At 50.6% G+C, this 20,032-nt stretch overlaps 1 long non-coding RNA gene across 1 annotated transcript in view; it reads left to right on the forward strand.

Annotated features, from left to right (window-relative positions):
- LOC135425922 (uncharacterized) overlaps positions 1–20,032 on the forward strand; it is a 337,473-nt gene that overhangs the window by 145,615 nt on the left and 171,826 nt on the right. The window lies entirely within an intron of this gene.

A 20,032-nucleotide genomic window follows, 5' to 3' on the forward strand; every position in this document is an offset into this window, starting at 1 on the left:
TACAAACCACCCAATAAAACTGGCTTGGACGAGAATTTCCTGAATCCCAGATTAAGTGAATAAAGATGTTTCAGGAGTTCAGGGCCGTAGTTGGGTGGTTTGCACACAATTTGCTGTTGGTTTCACCCTTTGTTTCTTAATGAAGAACAGAAGGAGGATCTCCCATCTCATTCAACCAAGGGAAAAAATTATTTCTTCTAAATTTAAATTAATTTCCTGTTGCAGTCACGGCTCTGTTTATCTGTCCTGCACAGGGTCTCCATCTTAGATTGTGGCTCATTCTGCTCCTTGCAAGACACTGTTCCCCTCAGGGACTGTGGCATCCTCAGGCTGGTGGCATTGAGGCAGCTTGGCAGGATTTTGGCACGACAAGGTTTTTGTCAGAAGTTAATGGTAAGAAGTATTTTGAAAGCCAGGTCCAGCTCTGAGGAAATACCTGCAATTTTGCACACTCTGTGTGTGTGTCCCTGACTCATTCAAGGTCCTTCCTCTCCATACACCCCACTGCCACCAGTGTGCTCCCAGTCATGTCCTTGGAGGAAGCTGCAAGGAGCAATGGGTGCTCCACTCAACCTATAGATCTACCTATCATGCTTTTTTTCCCCCATCTTCTACCTTGCAAGTAAATGCCTGTGTCCCTCTACAAACTGCAAACCTTTAAGTCACCTGGCACCTGGAACATTCCTTCAAGTGGCACCATGAGCCTTGCTGGTGCTTCAAGCTCTAATTAAGTGTGGAAATGGGATGAAGATCCCTGGAGCAATCAGAGATTAAATTTTAAAGAAGGAAAACTAGATCAGAACAAAAGATAAAGAACTATAATGAGAAACTTGACCCAGTGGTTCATCTCTCTAAGCCTCATCCTAGATTTTGCACAAAAACCTCTCCAGAATATTCCCCTTTGCAGAATGTCTGGGGAATACAGCTTCTTAGGAGGAGTCCAAAGGCTCCAGGGATGCAGAAAGCTGTTTGCAGCCTTGGGTCTGGAGTCCTTACCACCATACAGTAAAATGCAGCTTGTCCAAATGGCAACTCAGGGAAAATCTGACTGTAACTGTCAGCAGGAAGGTGATGGGTCCGGACACCAAGGAGGGACGTGCTTTCAAAGGGTCCCACGGGGGATCAGCAGGAGTAATGGGATGTGGGTGAGCAACAGCATATTTAGGCAGGGTATCAGGAAACGTTTCCATCTCAGCTGTTAGTTTTATTAGGAAAAGTCTCCCGTGGGAAACTGGAAGCTGCATCACTTGACTCACTCCAAGCTGAGCTCTAGATAACATGAAGCAGAGAACAGGCGGGTACTGGCGGAGGCAGATGGCCCAGATGACCTCATGGTCTTTTCCATCACTCTGATTACAATCCAGCCTGGGTAGAGGCTCTTCACTCGTCTCCATCTGACTCAGGGTAATGACAGGCTGGAGAATAACATCTGAGTTTGTTCCAGGGTTATATTCCAGTGTCTTCATTTGAGGTCTGTGGGTAGAAGATGGGCTGCAGAGTGACCTCAGCTGAAGTGACAATATTTCCCAGTCCTTTTGCCAGGTTCTCCTCCTCACAGAGCTTGTGTGTGTTGGTGTGGGGGCTGCAGGGTGGCCTGGGCTGCAAAGGCCAGGTCCTGGGTCAGGAACTTAGCAAAAGAGTGAAGGAAATACAGGTACAAAAGCCATCCAGAAAAGCTAGAAGAGCATCTCACCAGCTTTTGCCATCTGAGACACAGTTGTTTCGGAGCTGGTTATTTCCTTTTCTTGGCATTTGCTAGGTTCCCGTGGATGGATGGTGGGAGGGGTGGAAGGAGCAGGATATTTAGGTGCAGTTGAACAAGCAGAAGGTACTGAGTGCTTTTTCCTGGTGCTTGGGGAAAGCACAGCTCTGCTGAGATGGGGCCAGGAGTGATCCACAGATTTGTCTTGTCCCCAGAGGGTACCCTCAGGAAAGCCTATTCCTCTGAAAACAAAGCCTTTCTCAGCTCCTGAGACCTCCTCCCACGGTCAGAGGTGTGCAGACTGACATATGCCTGGCACCCATGCTGGGGTCCTCCTCTCTCCCCTGTGGTAGTTCCCCATTCCATTATCCTTAATGTCTGGGAGCAATATTCCTTCTTCTCAGCTGACTTCACTCTCCCCCCCCTATTTCAAATCCCCTTTTTAAACTATTTCATCAGAAATCCAGCAGCCTCTGCCCACCCAGCCTGGCCAGGCTGCCCTGCACTGTTCATGGCTGAGACAAAGCAACTTAGGATCTACCAAACAGGTCACACAGCCTCAGTCCACCCTTCTCCCAGCCACGTGTGGAGCCAAGTGGGATGTGCAGGGAGACAGCAAAGGGCTCTGGGTTCACCCTGGGGGCTCTGGAGCCCACCCAGCTCCTCTGCTGAAACCTCCCAGGTTGCCTCTGGCTTCACAGGGCTTGGGTTTGACACTCTACCCTCAGCTCAGGTATGATCGAGCTGACATTTCCCTGCTCTTCCCACTGCAAAGTGCTTCACTCAAGTTCACCTCTTAACATCAAAGGTATTTCTAAGTGCATTATTAAGAGGCACCAAAACCTCTTAAATATTTTGTTAACTAAGCCTTTACAGATAGATGGGAAGGAGTTGTGTCAGGGCAGGGTTAGGTTGGATCTCAGGAAAAGGTTCTTTCCCCAGAGGGTGATTGGGCACTGAACAAGCTCCCCAGGGCAGTGGTCAAGGAGTACTTGGACAATACCCCAATTGCACAGCACATGGAATTCTTGGGGTGTCCTGTACAGGGCCTGGAGCTGGACTCGATGGACCCTTCCAACTCAGGATATTCCATGATTCTTTGACTCTTGCTGGCTGTTTGAAAAACTGGACTTTGTCACTCAGCTTCCCTCACTCTGCTCTCCAGTCTAAGAGCTGTCTGGGATTCTCTGCAGCTGGAGAAGAAAGGTGGATCCCTCCAAATGGCAATTCCTTTCAATACTTCAGATGCCTTTTCAGAGTGGGATGCACTGCCTCTGCCAACCCCGTGATACTCTTCCCAGAATGCAAACATGGGACTGCCTGTGATGCTTCCTAAAAGGTTCTCATTTTAGAAATACCTGACTTAATGCTGCAGAAATCACCTGGAATGGGCTGTACTGCAAAGGGATGGCAAGAATTTTCTTTCCCTCTTGGAAGCAACTGGTATGCTGCAAGCACAAGAACATCATGGGAAAAGCTTGTTTATGGGACTAACGACAGCACAGAGTGGTTGTCTGGTGTGGGATAAAAGCTTATCTAAAGAAAAACACAGACGGATACTTGGTGGCACAGGAAAAATCAAGCTGGAGGGATGAGGGGTTCATAGGCACTGGAATACAGAAAAACAGGGACATTTTGGTCACCATTTAATGATGGCTTGATATCAGATGTGCAGGCCACTCTGTGATGATGGAACAGAGAGAGTGGGGACTCTGGAGAGGGTTCAGGCTTCAGCTGAAAGCCAGAGAACAGGATTGCTGCTGCAAGGCTGGACAGGATCTTGCCATTCACAGGCAGGGAATATCACAGAGGTGGCACTGCTCCTGCATGTGATTTTAGTGACATCATCACCAAGATGGCACGTTCAGGTTTAGTGCTTATGCTTGGGAGTCACAGTGAAAACTTGGAAAAGGCTCAGGAAAGAAGTAGAAAATTATCCCAGGGCTAGAAATCATTCTCAGTGAGAGACTAATGGAACATGATCTGTTTAGTTTATCTGGTTTTTAAGAGGTGATTTAATCATGGTCTGTGAGAACTGATGTGGGGAAATACTTTGAGTGCAAAGGGCTCTTTAAGAGGGCAGACAAAGACAGAAAAAGATCCAGGGATTGGAAAGCAAAGCTGGTGGTTGTTGGGCTCAAGATAAAGTAACTATTTTTAACAGTGGGAATAACTGACCATTGGAACAAGAAGCTCAGAGACATGGTAAACTCTCCATCCCACACAGCCTTGGAACGTAGAGTGGCTACTCTTCCCTGGATATGAACTGAATCATATCAGCTATTGGTCTTGGTTAAATTAAAAATGTGAATTTTCAGCTAAGAAAACCTGAAATGACCCATGGTGGCACGAGAGGGATACTCCATCTCCATCACATGCTCCCATTGACATTGTCAAAGGCTGAGAGGCACAAAGCTGCTCTTCCTTTGCACCAAGTCCTGCCTGAGACTGCAAAACTGCTATTGAACCTCCCTTCTGTGATGCATTCTTCCTTGTTGATCCCTTCTTCATTGATCCATCAATGCCACGTTACTGGGAGCTCATTTGATACCACACCTTTCTGCCACTGACCGATATTTTGAAAATATATTTTGAAAATGCCTCTCCATGAGGAGAAAGCTCCTGGGAAGTTATACAGAACAAAACCTGGTGAAACAGGAGTGTCGTGGCTGGGCCTTGTGGCAGTTCAGTTGCCTCTTTCTTGCACCAGCTCAGCTTGCAGGAGTGAATTAGTGTAGCATATCTCAGCCCAGCCTGATGAGGTTGATAACATGAAGGTACCAAGGGCAGGATTCCATGAATGTGCAGACTGTCACCTTTCCTTTGGAGAGGATCCTGGCTGGTGACCCTTGGAGGTGAGGGGGTCCCCCTTCCCTCAGCATGCAACGAATTTCCCCAGGCAAGCCCCCAGGTCTCATAACTCCCAAACTCACTGGGTTGCCTCATTTGGAAATTGCTGTAATTCTCCTAAAAGGCAGCTCTAGACCAACAGAGATAAACTTTATTCTAGGAAAGCAAGAGGTTAGGTTTCTCAGGACAAAACTGAAAATAAGTTTTCTCAAAGAAAACATGAAACAAGGAATCACCATGCCTGAACTTCCCTGACATTGTCTGCTCAAGTGGCAGCAGAGGGGACGTTGGGTCCTGCAGAAGCAGGTGTCAATGGGGCAGCTCAGCCTCTCTCCCCAGGAACTCCCTCTTCCCAGTTATACTGGAGGGTTAACAATATGTTCAGACTCATTTGTGGCCTTTGCTCTCTTGCCTCTAGGAAGGAACAATAATCATGTCATATCTTTCACGAGTATGGTGATGAAAACTGCTGGGCTGCAGCTGATGGAGCAGAAGCCCTTTACAGGCTGCTTTGGTCCAGGAGGAGTCAGTGGACTCATCACTTCCCCAGGCACCTTCTATGGCATCACAACAGCTCATAGGGTCTGAATTAGGGAGGCTGGGAGATGCTGCAGGGTCTCCCAGGGCATTACTGGATGGTATTATAACAATTGCAGCATACAAATAATGTAGCTCTGCTCTGCAGGGGCTCCTCCTCCATGTCTTATGGCACTAAGAAAGTCTCAGCACTGCCACAGTAAGACGCCTTCTGGTCAGTCAGATGAAGATGCTTTGTGTAGGTGGTCTTTGCACCTTAAACCATCCTTTCTCTGATGTGAGAGGGCTCAGACAAGCAGAGCCCTCGTGGCAGAAAGGTTGACATCTGACATTGCCATGACTTAAACCACAGGCTCCCTACATGGCAGCCAAGCTGGTCACCTCTCTGGTGCACTGAATAGAAGCCACCCAAATGGGGCCAAGCAGCCCAGACAGGCAGTGTGGTGAACAAATAGCAAATAAGCAGAAAATATTCTCAAAATAGTTTAAGGCTAACTCTTGTTTGTCCAAGTTACTTGACCAAGACTCATGACTGAGGAAGTTACTGGCAGGAACTGAGATCACCCTGGGAAGGACTTGGAAAGGAGGGAAATTCATCTGCAGCTTTGTGCTGCTGGACAGTGGCAGCTTTCATACCCGACCAGTTGTGTTTTGAAATGCCTCTCATGCCTGAAGCCAGAGTCGATGCTTTGGTCAAGCTGAAATCCTGGGCTTGAACTGCACCCCTCAGCTCACTGCTACAGACAGGGTTTATCTAAGCATGTTACCAAGGCTGGGAGGAGTCCTGCATCCTGATACAGAATCCTGAAGAAGTACAGCTTACACATTAGTTTCTGGGAAGGACATAAGATCTTCTAAATAACTTCTCTGTGAAACTGGGAACTGAGAGGTGGAGACAAAAGCTTTCTTCCTAACTCAGCCCAACCGATTTTACCCATCCCAGGTTGCTTCCTATATATCTTTATGAGCACTTCCTTGTCATGCAGCACTTGCAGTGAGATGAGTGTTAGTTGGCTGGGAAGATGGCTCATTGTTATGATGTCCCAGGTCTGCCTCAACGTCACACCATGCCTCCTGTTCAGATAGGAATCACAGGATGGTTCATGTTGGATGGGACTTTAAAGCCCATCTCATTCCAAGCCCCTGCCATGGGCAGGGACAGCTTCCACTAGACCAGGTTGCTCCGAGCCCCATCCAAAGTCTCAATAATTTACGGGTAATACGTTGGAAAAGCAGATGCACCCTGGGCTGCATCTCTCCAGCACAGAGGCACAGCAAGGCCTCTGGCTCCAGTGTGAGGCACAGGCACTTCAGGGCTGTGCAGGCAAGAACTGAGCTGCCAAGGGTGTTCTGTGTTTGCAGCTGAGTGTGGATGGTCTCACTGCCTGGACACGGGCACAGGACACACCATCTGCTCCAGCCCGATCAATATGAGCTTGTCCTTCCCACGATGAGGGTGGAGGTTATTTATCCTCCTGGGCACACCCCTCAGCCCCATTGCTGAGATACCCCATTAGTTGAGTGCTAACTCATGGAAAAGTCCTGCAGAAGAAAACTGGAAGAGGGAAGGGAACAGGAACTTTACTGGGTCAGAGCTACAGCCCAGCTAGCCTGCAACTAACAGGGCAAATAGGAGATGCTGTTTTGGGGGAGCCTTCTGCAGCCCAAGAACCTCCTTCAGCATTCACAGTCACTGGGCTTGAGACAGCAGAAGATGCAAGCCTGACTGTTCCTTTGGATATTCCCTTATGGCCCTGCTCTCCACCAGCTCTAATCCCTTTCTCACCATGCTGACAGCATCTCCCTCCACAGCTTCTTGTGGCAGCAGATTCTTGAGGTTTTACTCACTGGATGAAAAAATCTTTGCTTTTCTCTGTTTCAGAGTGATATCCCACCAGTTCCACTGATTGCTCCCAGCTCTTGGTCTCAGGATTTGATTTCAGTTTCACCTGATTCACTCCCTTGGGGAGTTTGCAAACTTCAGTCACATCCCTCCCAATTTTCTCTACTCTTCAAAATTACTAATTCCAATCTTGTCATGCTTTTCACAAGACAGCTCCTCCAGCCTCTCGATCATTTTAATTGTTAATTGAATTGCCCTTAGTATATGAAAATTATCTCTGAGTCTCCTCTCCATTTTTCCAGGTGGTGCAGGTGCCTGTGAGGTACAGAGGAGGTGCCAATGGAGTTTTTCCCAGAGGATGATTGTTGCTGGATCACATACATTAGAACAGAGAACACCACACAACTGGCACAGGGTTAGTGTTGCCCTGAGCCAGCTCTGCAGGGGAAGGTGGTCGTGCACAACCTGTCCCCAGTGTGTGGGGATAGAGCTAAAACAGTCAGAGGGGCTAAAACACTTCCTTTGCAAAGAGCTCTGTGGCAGACAGACCTTTTCCATGTCTGCCCTGCCCGGAGAGATCCCAAAATAAATAATCCCGAGGCATGGAGCCCCAGGGGAGAGAGGAGCAGGAGCAGGGAGCAGGCTCAGGCCAGAGCACTCAGCCCCACACACAGGGCAGCCACACAGATCCACGCTGTTTACAGAGCCAAGAATAACTCCAGCATCTCTATTTAATACTATTTAGAAAAGCCTCCTTCTCTGAAATTGGTGAGCTTCCCCAAAGACAGGATCAATATTTATAAAGGCCGTGACTTCCAGGCCCTGGTGATTTATGCAGGACCCAGGTTGGACAGGGCTGCTGCAGCCCTGGCTGGGTCTGTGGGCAGTAACAGTGTCCATAATTTTGGCTGTTCCCAGGGAAGCAGGATGGCCTGGGGCAGCCTGAGGAGAAGGTCTGGGCTGCAGGGCAGGGGCAGCTCACGCAGAGCCTGAACTTTCCTCCCACGTGAAAATATGATTAATTTTTGAGGGAATTCAGTGCCAGTGCCAACCGAGTCAGGATGCAGTTGCCCAGTAAGGTTGGCTGGTGGTGAGCTGGTTTCCCACACCAGAAGGAGCTGGGGGCTCCTCTGTGATGGCAGAGGGAGCTGGGGGTAACCCCTGAACACAGAAGATTGACTCCATCCTCCCATGCCCAGATTTCAGGTCATCCTTCCCCTTCCCAGAAGCATGTTTTCTTGGGGGACAAAGATGATTTTAAGAATTTCTTTCCCCTCAGGGCCCTGTCATCCCCTCCACTGCTCCTATCCAGCTGACTGTGAGTGCTATAGAAAGCAGATGGGGGGTTATATTTAACTCCCCCAAGTCATCCCCACAGCTCAATCTTTAGCACAAACAAGGGTGTCAGCAGAGCATGGGGACAGCAAGCTGTGGATGAGGATGGAGAGATGATCTTCAGCAACCCCATAAATTGATTTCCCCTGATAAAAAAGCTTCCTTTGCAACACCACTTCCCAAAATGCCCTGCCTGGCATTCGGACTGGGATAGCCAAGGGGTGATATATGGGGTACAGGTTACTCTGCCTGCATCAGTTAGGGATAGGTCCCACCTCGCTAGATGCCAGCAGGACCTCTCCCACTTGGCCTCCATTGATCCTACAACAGGACAGGTCCCAGTCCATGAGAAAGGACCTTTGTGAAGTATTTGGGGCACAAGTCCTCTGTGATGGAGGCCTGGAGGAAGGATGCTTCCCAGGCAGGTGCACAGGGCACAGATTTATCTGCATGACTGAGTGATGGAGAACATCCCCATTACAGGACAAGGGGGAACGGCCTTAAGCTGAAGGAGGGTAGATTTAGGTCGGACGTTAGGAAGAAATTCTTCCCTGTGAGGGTGGTGAGACCCTGGAATGGGTTGCCCAGAAAGGCTGTGGCTGCCCCATCTCTGGAAGTGTTTCAGGCCAGGTTGGATGGGGCTTGGAGCAACCTGGGCTAGTGGAAGGTGTCCCTGCCCATGGCAGGGGGCTAGAAAGAGATGAGCTTTAGGGTCCCTTCCAATCTAAACCATCCTATGATTCTTTGCTCAAGCCCTTCTCTTTTCTGCAGCTCAACACTCCTGCCCAGGGAGGAGCTCGTGATCCAAACCATGATACTGCCTTGGAACCATCAGGGGACTGCAGGAGATTCCATCCCCCATTCCTCCAGCAGAAAAAGCAAAGCAAGGTGGTGGGAAGGCCGAGCACTCTCTTCCCTTCCAGCCAGCAGCAGGCACTGGTGTGCAGCTGCCTGCCTGTGCTGAGGGCCAAAAAGGGACAGAGAGGGATTGACCCCAGCAGGAACATGGCCCATGCAGCAACTGGGTTGGGACGTGCAGAGGGACATGTGCCATGGGGAGTCGTTTGGAGGGAGAGCAACTAAATCAGCAAGGCTGGAGCCCTGCCAGCACCTGCCACCTCTGGAAATAGCTCTTACAGAGCCCCGGGGTCCAGGCATCGAGCCCCCTTCCCCTGGGTTATTACGCAGCACAGGATACGTGAAACATGTTGGCAGCAGTCAGTCTAGGGAGAGCTGAGGAAGGGAGGGAGGCAGATTAATAGGAAAACAAATCAGCACCTAGAAACAGAGCAAATGGACAACATGTAGGGACTCAGACCACCGGGGATGCTGGATCGCAGACAAAGCCAGGCACATGCACGGAAGGGAAAACAGACTGTGAGCAGAGCTGACCACCTGGAGCAAAGGCAGGGAAATGAAAGGAAAACCTTTTATTATCTAAACGAGGACACAATTTCTGGAAGAACAGACTCTTCAGCTCAGGAATGGTGTTTGAAGCACTAGAACAGCTGAGAGAGGTGTTGATGGGTGCTGTCATGAGAAAAAATGAGAGTACAGAGATACTGGGCTTTACCTAAAGCCAAGGCACAGGAGAAAGAAATAGATACTTGATTCTGGAGCAGGGAACCTCAGCAGCAGCATGGGCCTGTGGAGGGAGCAAAGCAGTGGAAGAACTGCATGTGCTCAGTGTCCAGGACAGTCTGCAGCTTGCAGATCTTGGAGCAGGGATCCTGCTAAGCCAGGATCTTGCTGATCTGCTAACAGCAGCTATAGATAGGAAGGAGGTTGTGCTCAGACAGAACAGGAGCTGCTGACTGCAGCCTCTGGCCTCTGAACCCCCAGCTCACTGCACTGCAGATGCTGAGCGATCCCTGCTCACCAGGAAGCCCCTCCTGAGGAGCTTTGGAGATCAGTTCTGAGAGAAAAGAGTTCCAGCAGAGCTGGGCAACCCCTTCACCACACACGCAGATGGATCTGCAGCCTGTCACTTTGTGATAGCATTGGTGTGGCTGGAAGGAGAGACCCAAGGGGTGTCCCAAAGATCCCAGCATATGTGAGTACCATGGCAGGACAATAATTTGTACAGCAGGGTTGGTGAGATCACAGAAAATCAATGTGACAGGTACCAGTAGTTCCTACCAGCAGGTGAGGGGTGAGCTTTGGGTCGCATTTAGGGTGGGATTTTGCTTAAAAGAGGCCAGGCACTAATAGCAAGGGACTGGAGAGCTGACATCATGGACAGATGCCTAGGCATGCTGAGTGGAGGATGAAGGCATGCCTGGAGTGGTGCCAGGACTGGATATTGATGCTCAGCTGAAGACGAGTGCTGTGCCCCATTCTGAAAGGAATCTCTGCAGCCTCCTGAAACTCCAACCTGTCTGTGGAAAGACTGGAAGAAACCTGATCATGTTTAGGAATGGATCACAGATATGTGGCTAGCTGCAATAGCAACCACAGAGCCTGGGAACTGGACTTTTCTAGAGGCCACAGAAGTCAGAATCTGATGGAGAAGGGGCAGTGCCCTTTGGAAAGCCTGATGTTCTCAACATGTTCTTCTCAGACACTGGGCCACCACACTCAGCAACAGTGGGCACAGTCCAGTATCCTGTGGGAACCTGGACACAAGACTTCTTTTCCCACATACCCCACAGAAGGGAGCAGGAATAGCAAATGCCACAGAGGTGGTCTCCCTTGGGAATCCTTGCAATAAAAAGCAATGAAGTAAAAGCCAAGGAAATTGGTGGACCAGGAACTACAAGAGGGCATTACAAAGTCAGTCTGGGTGCCACCAGTCCACCTCTTCAGTGAAACCTCACTTTGGCTGGAGAAATACAGCAGTGAAGTATTCCAATCCCATTTACAGTCTCTTCCTAACGGGAACGTCCCCTTCCCCACAACATCATCCAACTCAGTTTTGAGGGCAATTTAGCTGGAATAACAGGGCAATTTACAGTCTCTGAGTACAACCCTGGAATTTGCTGGCAAAGGCAAGAGGATGGGGCAAAAGGGGAAATAGAGATTTCTCTGCCATAAAGCAGCTGCTCTAGTGGGAGCTCCAGGAGAGGGGAGGATTGGGGTGGGAGGAAATCTGGAGTTTGGTACAGGGAGAGTGCACTTTGCTTGGTAACTCCCAGCATGTCCGCTGGGACAGCTCGGAGGGGTTGTGCATGGTGTTCCACTCCATTAGCTATTACTTTATGCCAGCACATGTAAATAGTAATTCTGGCACAGGTTCCAGCAGAGAGCTGTGTGCACTGACCCTCAGCACACCCTGTGATTCCAGCTCCCTTGGAGACCAACACCAGGAGCAAGGAGATTTTTGTCCACACATGGACAGGCTGTGCCTCCTTGCATCAACAGTGCTTTGGAAATTTAAAGGATCTGTGCAGGTGAAGTGTAATTTCATGTGATCAAACTCTCTGCTTCCTCTTGAGAACTACTGTGCAGCCCCGAGATCTGGCCCTCAAGAGAGAAGCCTTGGGGTTAAAAAGATGGAAGGGAGAAATGTTTACAGAAAAAGGAAGATAAATGAAGCCTGCGTGACTCGATATTTTCTGTGAAAGGTTTTGCCCGAGATGGAGCGTTCAGGCCAAAGCTACGAACCCCTGAGAACAGCAGTGTTCCAATGGAAGCCACAAAACTGATGTGCCTCTGCATGATGTGACACGAAACAAATCTTTAACGCAGAAATCTGCCTCTTTCCGAACTCCAACAGTGCCCTCAAGTGCTCAAAGCAGAAGCCGCAAGCCAGGGACGGAGCTCGCTGCCACCCAGGCTGCGGCAAGAGACTGTGAACGAGGAGGGGAGAGATGTGGTCGCATGGCCTTGAGCTCGGCTCGCTGCTGTCCCTGCCTCAACTAAGCTGAAATGTCTGTGTCTTTTCCTACTTCTTTTGCCCTGAATGGGCGAATCTGTGCCGTGTGACAGCCCATCTGTCAGCAAGAGATGCTCCAAGAGCATCAAGAGCAGATCCAAAGTCTGCGTTGCCCGGAAAAGATGCACACATCACAATCTGGTGCAAACAGCATGGTTTGGATTTCGCCACCGCAGCGATCCCACCCGGGAGACTTCCTGGACCCGTTCCTTCAGAAGACGTGACCTCTGGAGAGGAAAGGACTGCGCCCCAGTGTCCCAGCTCCAGAGGGGAGGTTGAGTTTCACCCCTCTGACTCCCTGCCGTGAGCTTTTCAAGCTGTGTGGAGGCAGTTTTGGCAGCGCAAGGCAGGGCAGTCCTCACTCCTTCAGTGGGCTGGGTCTCAGCAAGAGGGGCTCTTTCCAGGGGCAAGAGATAAGGCCTGTTTGGATCTGTGGGACCTCTGACTCCACTCTCAGTTAGAGGGGGAGCTGGAGACATGCTCACCTGGGCTCCTTTGTGTGATGTTCAGGTGATCCTTGTCAGGATAGTGAACTCAAAACCAGCTCACCTCACTCAGGGCTTCCCCTGTGGGTTCCCTGGAGATTCATGTGGTACAGCTTTATCCCACAGTCCTACACTTTGGGGAAAGCAAGCACTCAGTGCTATAGCTCCACTCACCAGGACTTGCTGCACAAGAATTAAGATGACTCCAAGGGACAACAGGGAGTTACTGTGGTGGGGATTGACAGACCTATACTGGGGCACTCTTCTTGTTTCCTGTTTCCTCACCCTTTTCCTTATTTGGGGAGGGTACTCCTGGATCATGGAACTGGTTTGATTTACACTGCATGGACTCAAATCCCATTGAGTAAAGCAGCAGAGGGGACAGAAATGGGGAGATGGGGAAGGGAACTTGTGAATCTGCTTTTGTCCCTGCAGCCAGAGTGTCATGGTGCCCCTGACCACCCTACCCCAGCCCTTGGAGGAAAGTCTGCCCAGCTTCTCTGAAGGCATGTGTGTTGTTCTCTTCCATCAGTTCTCAACATGCCACTGTCTTGTCACCTCCTACACCACTGTCCACTCCCCACAAGGTAGAAGACCACAGCTGCTCTCCCAGTAGGCTGCTGTCATCCCACAGGCCACCCTGAATCACAGACACTGTCCAGCAAACAGCAATTTCAGCTGCAGAGCTGGTTTCAGCAAAGAGCCACCCCTTTATCACCTTTTGCTGCACTAGCTTGATCTGGGCAGGGATAGACATTCAGCTTTTTCCCCTCTCTAATGCTGGCAAAAAGCTGTTCCCACAGGTGCCTGCTCCAGGAGCTTGCACCTGTTGTACCACAACACAAAGCCACACACTACACAGGCAGGCTCACAAGCATGTAGCCAAAACCTCACTGCTTTTAGTGCCTGAACCGCAAGTTTCTCCCCCAAGGACCAAATCTCAAGGTACCAGAGACATCAGGACTCTTCTCTGCTATCAAGGACGGTCTTGCAGGAAAGGTTTTTCTGCTACGGAGAAGGCACCTGATGCAACTCACAGCTCCTGCTCATCACACCACAGACAGAATGAGACGGCCCTGCAGCAAGCACAGATCTGACAGTGATGGGGATGGTGTGCCTTGTGTAGCAGCCACTGCCCTTCGTCTCACCAATGCTCCTTGTCCAGTGCCAGTCTCTCCCCACGGCAGCCTGGAGCAGGTCATCATCGCAGCCAGGGCATCACCTCCAGGTCAGCTGCTGACAGCAGCCTCAGAGCAAAAGCCACTGGTGACTTCTCAGGGCTTCAGCATCCCCTTGCTTTGATCATCACCAGCCTGGGGATAAAAATAACCAGATGTGGGTGCAGCGCTTTCTCACAGGGATTCCTTCAGCATATAAAATAGGAACACTCAGGGGAAAACTGGTGGAGCGGGCACTGACAGCCGTAGCAGAGACAACTCAGTGCAGGAGACTGGCAAAGGACCGTGGTCTGAACAGGTCCCCAGGAACCTCTCTCCACAACTCCACAAGAAAACAGCCTGTCCTGCTTTTGTTGCATGCATCAAAAGTGACCTTGAAACCTACTGCTGCTATGCCATTTCTATTGTACTGGCAGAATAGCTGCTGTGCCACTCTCGGCCAAGAATCCTGGCCAAGAGGCATTTCCCTGGCAGAGAACAGAGGCCTCAGAGCAGAGCAGGTCTCATCATGACGTTGTGGGTTTATAATTAATACCCATTTGTCTGCAAGCTGATCTGCTTGACCACATGCCAGCCCCAGAATTTCATCTGCATCCCTGTGGAGAGGGCCTGGCAGTCGCCAGGACCCACAGTCCCAGGCCCTGCTGCCTGTCTGGTGCTCCTACACCAGGTCGAACACAGCCTAGGATATCACTCTCCACACCTCTGTGCACTTATCCTGCAATTAGCACTTGTTTATGCAAATGAGCAAGTTCATTAGCTCTCCTCCTCAATCTATCAATAGATGGAGCAGATAACCCCCCTCCAGGCCTAGGAATGTGAATGGTCACACCTGAACCTGCTGCTGCCAGGCAAGACTGTTTTTTTCTTTTTATTATTTTTCATGCAAAATACAGCCAAAATCTTTCTGCTTTCCCCAGTGACACTAGTCAAAAACAAAGCTTCCCCAGAGCCCTGTCGCAGCCAAGCACAGAGGGACCGGCAGTTTTCAGGTGTCCAACCATGCAGAGCGCAGAGAATGCCCACTTGACCAGAGGGGTCCACATCAGCGCTGGCACAGGCACGGTCCCTGCAGAGCTGAGGCTCAGCAAGGCCAGCGGGGTGACTCGGTGGCCTCTGACTGTCCCCTGCACTGGCTGTTGGAGGCAGGGCCAGTCCCGCTTGCTGGGGCCATCTGGAAACTCTCAGACCTGCTGAAATAAAATTCACCCAGAGACCTTGTGTGAGCCGCGGGCCGGGTCTGGTTACTGACAGGGAGACCCGGAACATAAACACACCGAGGTCTCCAGGAGGCGCGAGGAGCACTCGTGCTATGGCAGAAATACAGACCGGGATCTCAGGGAGGAACGAGGAGCGGCCGTGCTATGGCAGAAATACAGACCGGGGTCCTGTCACCCCTGCCCTGAGAGCAGGATGCCGGCGCACAGACTGGGAACAGCCTGTTCCCACCCCGCATCCTGCTGCACGCCGACACACGGCTGACACGCACAGAACATCGGCAAGCACGGTGGTCTTCAGCATCTGAGGGCTCCTCTGCCCCTCGCACGCCCTGGGGGCAGCCATACACCCTGGCGTCCCTGCCTGTGACACACACCCCCCTCACCACCCCGGGTTTAGGCCTGGTGCTGGGAAAGGCCTCTGGGATCAAGTCCAACCTATGGCCCAACACCACCTCGTCAACTAGACAGCGGCACTAAGCGCCATGTCCAGTCTTTCCTTGAACACCTCCAGGGACGGTGACTCCCCCCCCTCCCCGGGCAGCCCGGCCCGATGTCTGTCCGCGGGGGCTGCGAGAGCGCCTGAGGCGGCGGGCACGGGGTGAGGGTGCGGCGGGAGGAGCAGCCACGGCCGGCGGGTCCCTCAGGGGTGGCTGTTCGCGACTCCGGGAGCTCTCAAACTACAGACACAGCGTTTCTAGCTCAGAAAGGAGTTTATGTTTATTCACCTCAAGATGCAACGCGGAGGTTTCCGCAAACCAAGTACACCCAGGGCCAAAAAGCTACATCTTTTACACAGTAAAATTCGCATGAACCCGCCTATCTAACACATATTCTCCGCCTACCTAATGCATATTTATTTGGGCGATTGACCTCGCGCAATGCTTGAAACACAGAGTTCTTTCCCTCATTAAGCAGCTTCTGTTGCAGCAGTTATCTGACTACATCAGTCACCTTTACAAAAGGTGAGAAAAGTCAGCCTGGGGGACAGAGAATTCCACTGAAGACACCGCGGGGAGGCGGCGGCTCCGCCGCGGCCTCAAGATGGCGGCGCCGTGAGGGGGGAGCGGGCGGGGCCGGGGGCGGCGGTGGTTGAGGGTGTTTTTGTTCCCGCCGCCGCCCGCCCGCCGCGTCCACCGCGCCGCTCCCAATAAAGGTAAAACCATGGCGATGGGGCTCGGGGCCGCGACCCCGTCGGGCTGTCCCGGCTCCGGCCGCCTCCGCCCTCGCTACCCCAGACCCGCGCCGCGGGTTCGCCTCGTTCCGCGGGGTTGGGGGACGGGAGGGTCACTCCCTCGCCCGCAGGGCCCCTGCGAAGCCTTCCAGGAGGTTGAGGGGGGCCTGGGGGTGCCTCTGCCTGCATCCTGGCCGGGAGGGGAGACCCCCGCGGCCCACCCGTGGGTGCTGTGTTACATCGGAGTGAGCCTTTGTAGGTGCTCCGCGGGTGCCCAAAAAACCACTTTGCCTCTCATTTAAAACACTGCCCGCGTTCCCTCTGCCGAAGGGAGCTGGGCGATCCCATGTGGCAGGGGCTTTTCCTTTTGTAACCTGCACATAAAAGATGATCCCACCGGAATTTTGGCTCTACCTGCCCGCTGGGTACCTCTGACCCTCCAAAGGTGTTTGTCATTAGCTGTGCATTAGGGCCTCTTTGAGCTGTGACCCTCTCCAGGATGTTTTTTAAAGGTAGGCTTGGAAGGGGGTTTATCTTTTGCTTTCACACCTATGGCCACAGCACATTCCTCTCTAATCACATCCACTAATCCCATCTGTTCTTTGCCATGATCCATCAAGACCGGGCCTTCAAGAGACAAATAAATAAGTTTTTTGCACAATACCAAAAAGTGAGCATTCCATTTTTTCCTGTGTGATCTCCAGCTTGACAGAGCTGCTACAGAGGAGCAGTGAGAAGAGAGCAGCAGGGCTGACCCTGTTCCCAGGTCAGGTTAGATGTCTTACAGAAAGGTGCTGTGGTGGGTTCTGGTCAGTGAAGCCCAGCTCCTCCCTACAGAGGGTGAGGCTGGGGGGCAGTTTGCTCTCTGTGCTGACACCCCTATGGGCCAGACATGACATAAGGCAGCAGGATTCTGCAGGGTTTTGATTAAGAGATGCCAAGCGTCTTGTGTTGGAGGAAGAATTTGGGTTAAAACCCCCATTGAAAGACAGGGTGATGCAGGAAACAGCCTGTCAGAGCACAAACTGGAACAGAGGTCCTCTCCCGGCCTCTCGGCCCTCCTCATTTGCTCAGGTTTCATCTCTTTCTGCTATATTTTAGCTGCCTCAACATACACTTAAAGAAGGTGCCAAAGATGAGCCCGTTGTCACCTGGAAAGCGGCTCAGCAGTTATAGAGTTCTTCCAGGAGGTGGAGGAAGCGCATTGGCTTCCTGGGGTAAACCCCACTCGGCTTTCACAGTGCTGGATCTTCCTCTGCTGGGGTCTTAGAGCAGATTCGCTCACGTTTGAAGAGCTGTTGAAGGGCCTTTTGTGTTAATGGAATTTTGTGGCTGAGAAGGTGCCTCGGATGGCCCAAAGCAGGTGGAGACAGCGATGGAAGTCCAAGTGTCCACAGACTCAGCTCACAGTAATTGGGTGTACTTACTAAGAAGTCTGAGGGAATTGGACCCATTTTGGGGTGACCATGCTTGAGAAATGTCATTTTCAAGCTTTTTTTTTTTTAATTCCCTGTGTGCTTAAACAGGCCTTTGGATCAAGGCACCTCAGGGATGTGTTGAGCCATGTCTGCCCTTGGCTGTGGGAACAGATGTCTCCTGTGCTTCTGCTGATGCAAAATGGGTCACAAAAACTGGTCTAGTGTCGTTTTGACAAGTCACAAATAAATTACAACACACAGTTCCCTGACGTAAACCTGCCTTACAAACAGCAGTTCAAATGTCCAGCTTCTGTTTTTTGAGGATGTTAGGGGAACCTGCAAAATACAATTAGCACTTTTCAGTGTTCTTGGGAACAGTGATCTGTGGCTGAGCAGTGACTGGAGCAAACCAGCATTTTTTTGGAGTTGTGCAGGTTTTCCACTGCGTGATTTTATTCGCTTTTTGAGGCAGCCCTCGGTTTGAAGTGTAACAGAAAACTTAACATTAAGAGTTGGAGCAGAGCTGTTTGTTTTTCAATCCATTTATATTTCTGTTCTGAGCATCAGTGCAGACAAAAATGCGTGGGGTTCAAGCGGTATATTCTGCTGCCTTTAGAGACTGTGGAGCGCTGAATTTAGTCAAAGTGTTGCTTATTTTCCTCTGTTATCAGCCTGCACTGATGCTCTGAACTGCAACAAAATAGATTGAAAAACAAATTGGTGTGCCCTATCTCCTTGTGCTGGATTTCACATTATCCTCTGGGCGAGCTGCCTGCTCTGCCCCTTTGGAGCACCCCAGAGACAAGTAATGACCCCTCAAGCCTCTTTCAGCACTTCAAAGACTGAATTGCTTTTGGTGGGAGAGGTAAGAAAATTGAATTGCAGTCCTTGATTTTCTGGCTTTCCAATAACCCTCATTGTAAGATCATCATCTTGGTAACAAAAAAACCAGGAAACCGGTAAACACACGCAGAAAATATTCAGATTGTGATTTAAGGCTGTCACTGCCCTTAACTCCTCAGAGATAAGAACAAAACATTGCCCCTCGTTTAGAGGCCAGTGTCATTCCCAGGGTCGAGGAACATGAGAGATGAATCCCAGCTTTCCATCCTGCTGAATTCACTGATTTCCATAAGAACTGTGAAATGAGCCTTTGAGTGGTTGCAAGTGGGCCGGGATGGGGTGAGCCCCTCTCACAGGGCAAGGAGCCTTTGTGGGCTGGCACCTGCTTCAGTGACCACTTCTGGTTTTAGCTCCCTGAGCAGAGAGTGCTGGGGAGCAGGAGGGTTGAGGGGTGCTCCTGTGAGCACCTCCCATCAGCTCCAGCAGGAGTGGCATTTACTTAAGACAGGGAAGTTGGATTCTTCCATTTTGCTTATCTCTTTCTGTCCACTTTGTGTTCTGTTTTGTTTTGTTTTGTTTACTGCCTGCTTTGGTTGGGCTTTTTAGAACTCACATAGGACTTACTTTCTTCTACTTTCTCATCGGGTGTGCCAGCTGATTTTATGCAGCTTCATTATCCATGTGGGTGCTCCAAGTTATCCATCTCTGCCTAGTGCTGGGCTGTGCTGTGCCAGCAGCAGAGGGAGCAGCAGGCTGTGGGTTTTGTGCCTTTCAGAACCACTGTGCTGGGAGTGCTTCATTTTTTAGTAGTGTGCAGCAATAGTAGTTGGTTTTGGGTTTGTTTTAAAGCTACAAAAAGCCTGCTCCAGGAGGAATTTCAGGCGTGGAACACATCCTCAAGCTGGCCACTGAGATGGATGCAGAAAGAGCTTTTGGTGTTATTAATGGCAGCAGCTGTGTTGACCAGCACCTTGCAAAAGTCCTTAGTTATGGCAGTGAGGGACATACAGAATCCTTTTGCTAAGGCCACAGAGACATTAAAATTCTTTCTGTGCCTTGTGATGGGTGTTCTGAAGGTGTGGGTACTGTGGCAGCGGGAATTGTGAGGGAAGAGTGGTCTCATCCATGCACCTTTGGAGCACCTGTCTCTGCAGAGTCTTAATTGCTGAAGTGCTTGGTCCTAAATTTCAATTATCTTTTGATGAACCTGGTGATGTGGGTGGCTTTTGAATCTGTTGGATCTAGTTGGAAGTAATTATATGAATAATGAAGAGAAGTAATTTAATTTGGGCACTCTTTTTTAGTTATTTGGATAGAATTGGGTGTCCATCTTTCCTCCTTCTCTGTGAAGAAAGGTTGTTGCTCTCAACAGATCTTTTTCCTGTTCTACTATAGCTTAAAGAAAAAGACACGATTCCCTCAAACTGTGGAGTTGTGTGAGGGCAGGAATACCTGGGAAAAGGTGGAATGAGCTGGAACTGAACAGTGGAGGGTGATGTTTGCTGCAGACCTGTTCTGGACCACCTCTACTTGGGAGTTCAGAAGAAGAAGGGGCATTTTGCTGAAGTGGGTGTCC

This window comes from Pseudopipra pipra, chromosome 22 (assembly GCF_036250125.1).
Source record: "Pseudopipra pipra isolate bDixPip1 chromosome 22, bDixPip1.hap1, whole genome shotgun sequence".
Classification (NCBI taxonomy): domain Eukaryota; kingdom Metazoa; phylum Chordata; class Aves; order Passeriformes; family Pipridae; genus Pseudopipra; species Pseudopipra pipra.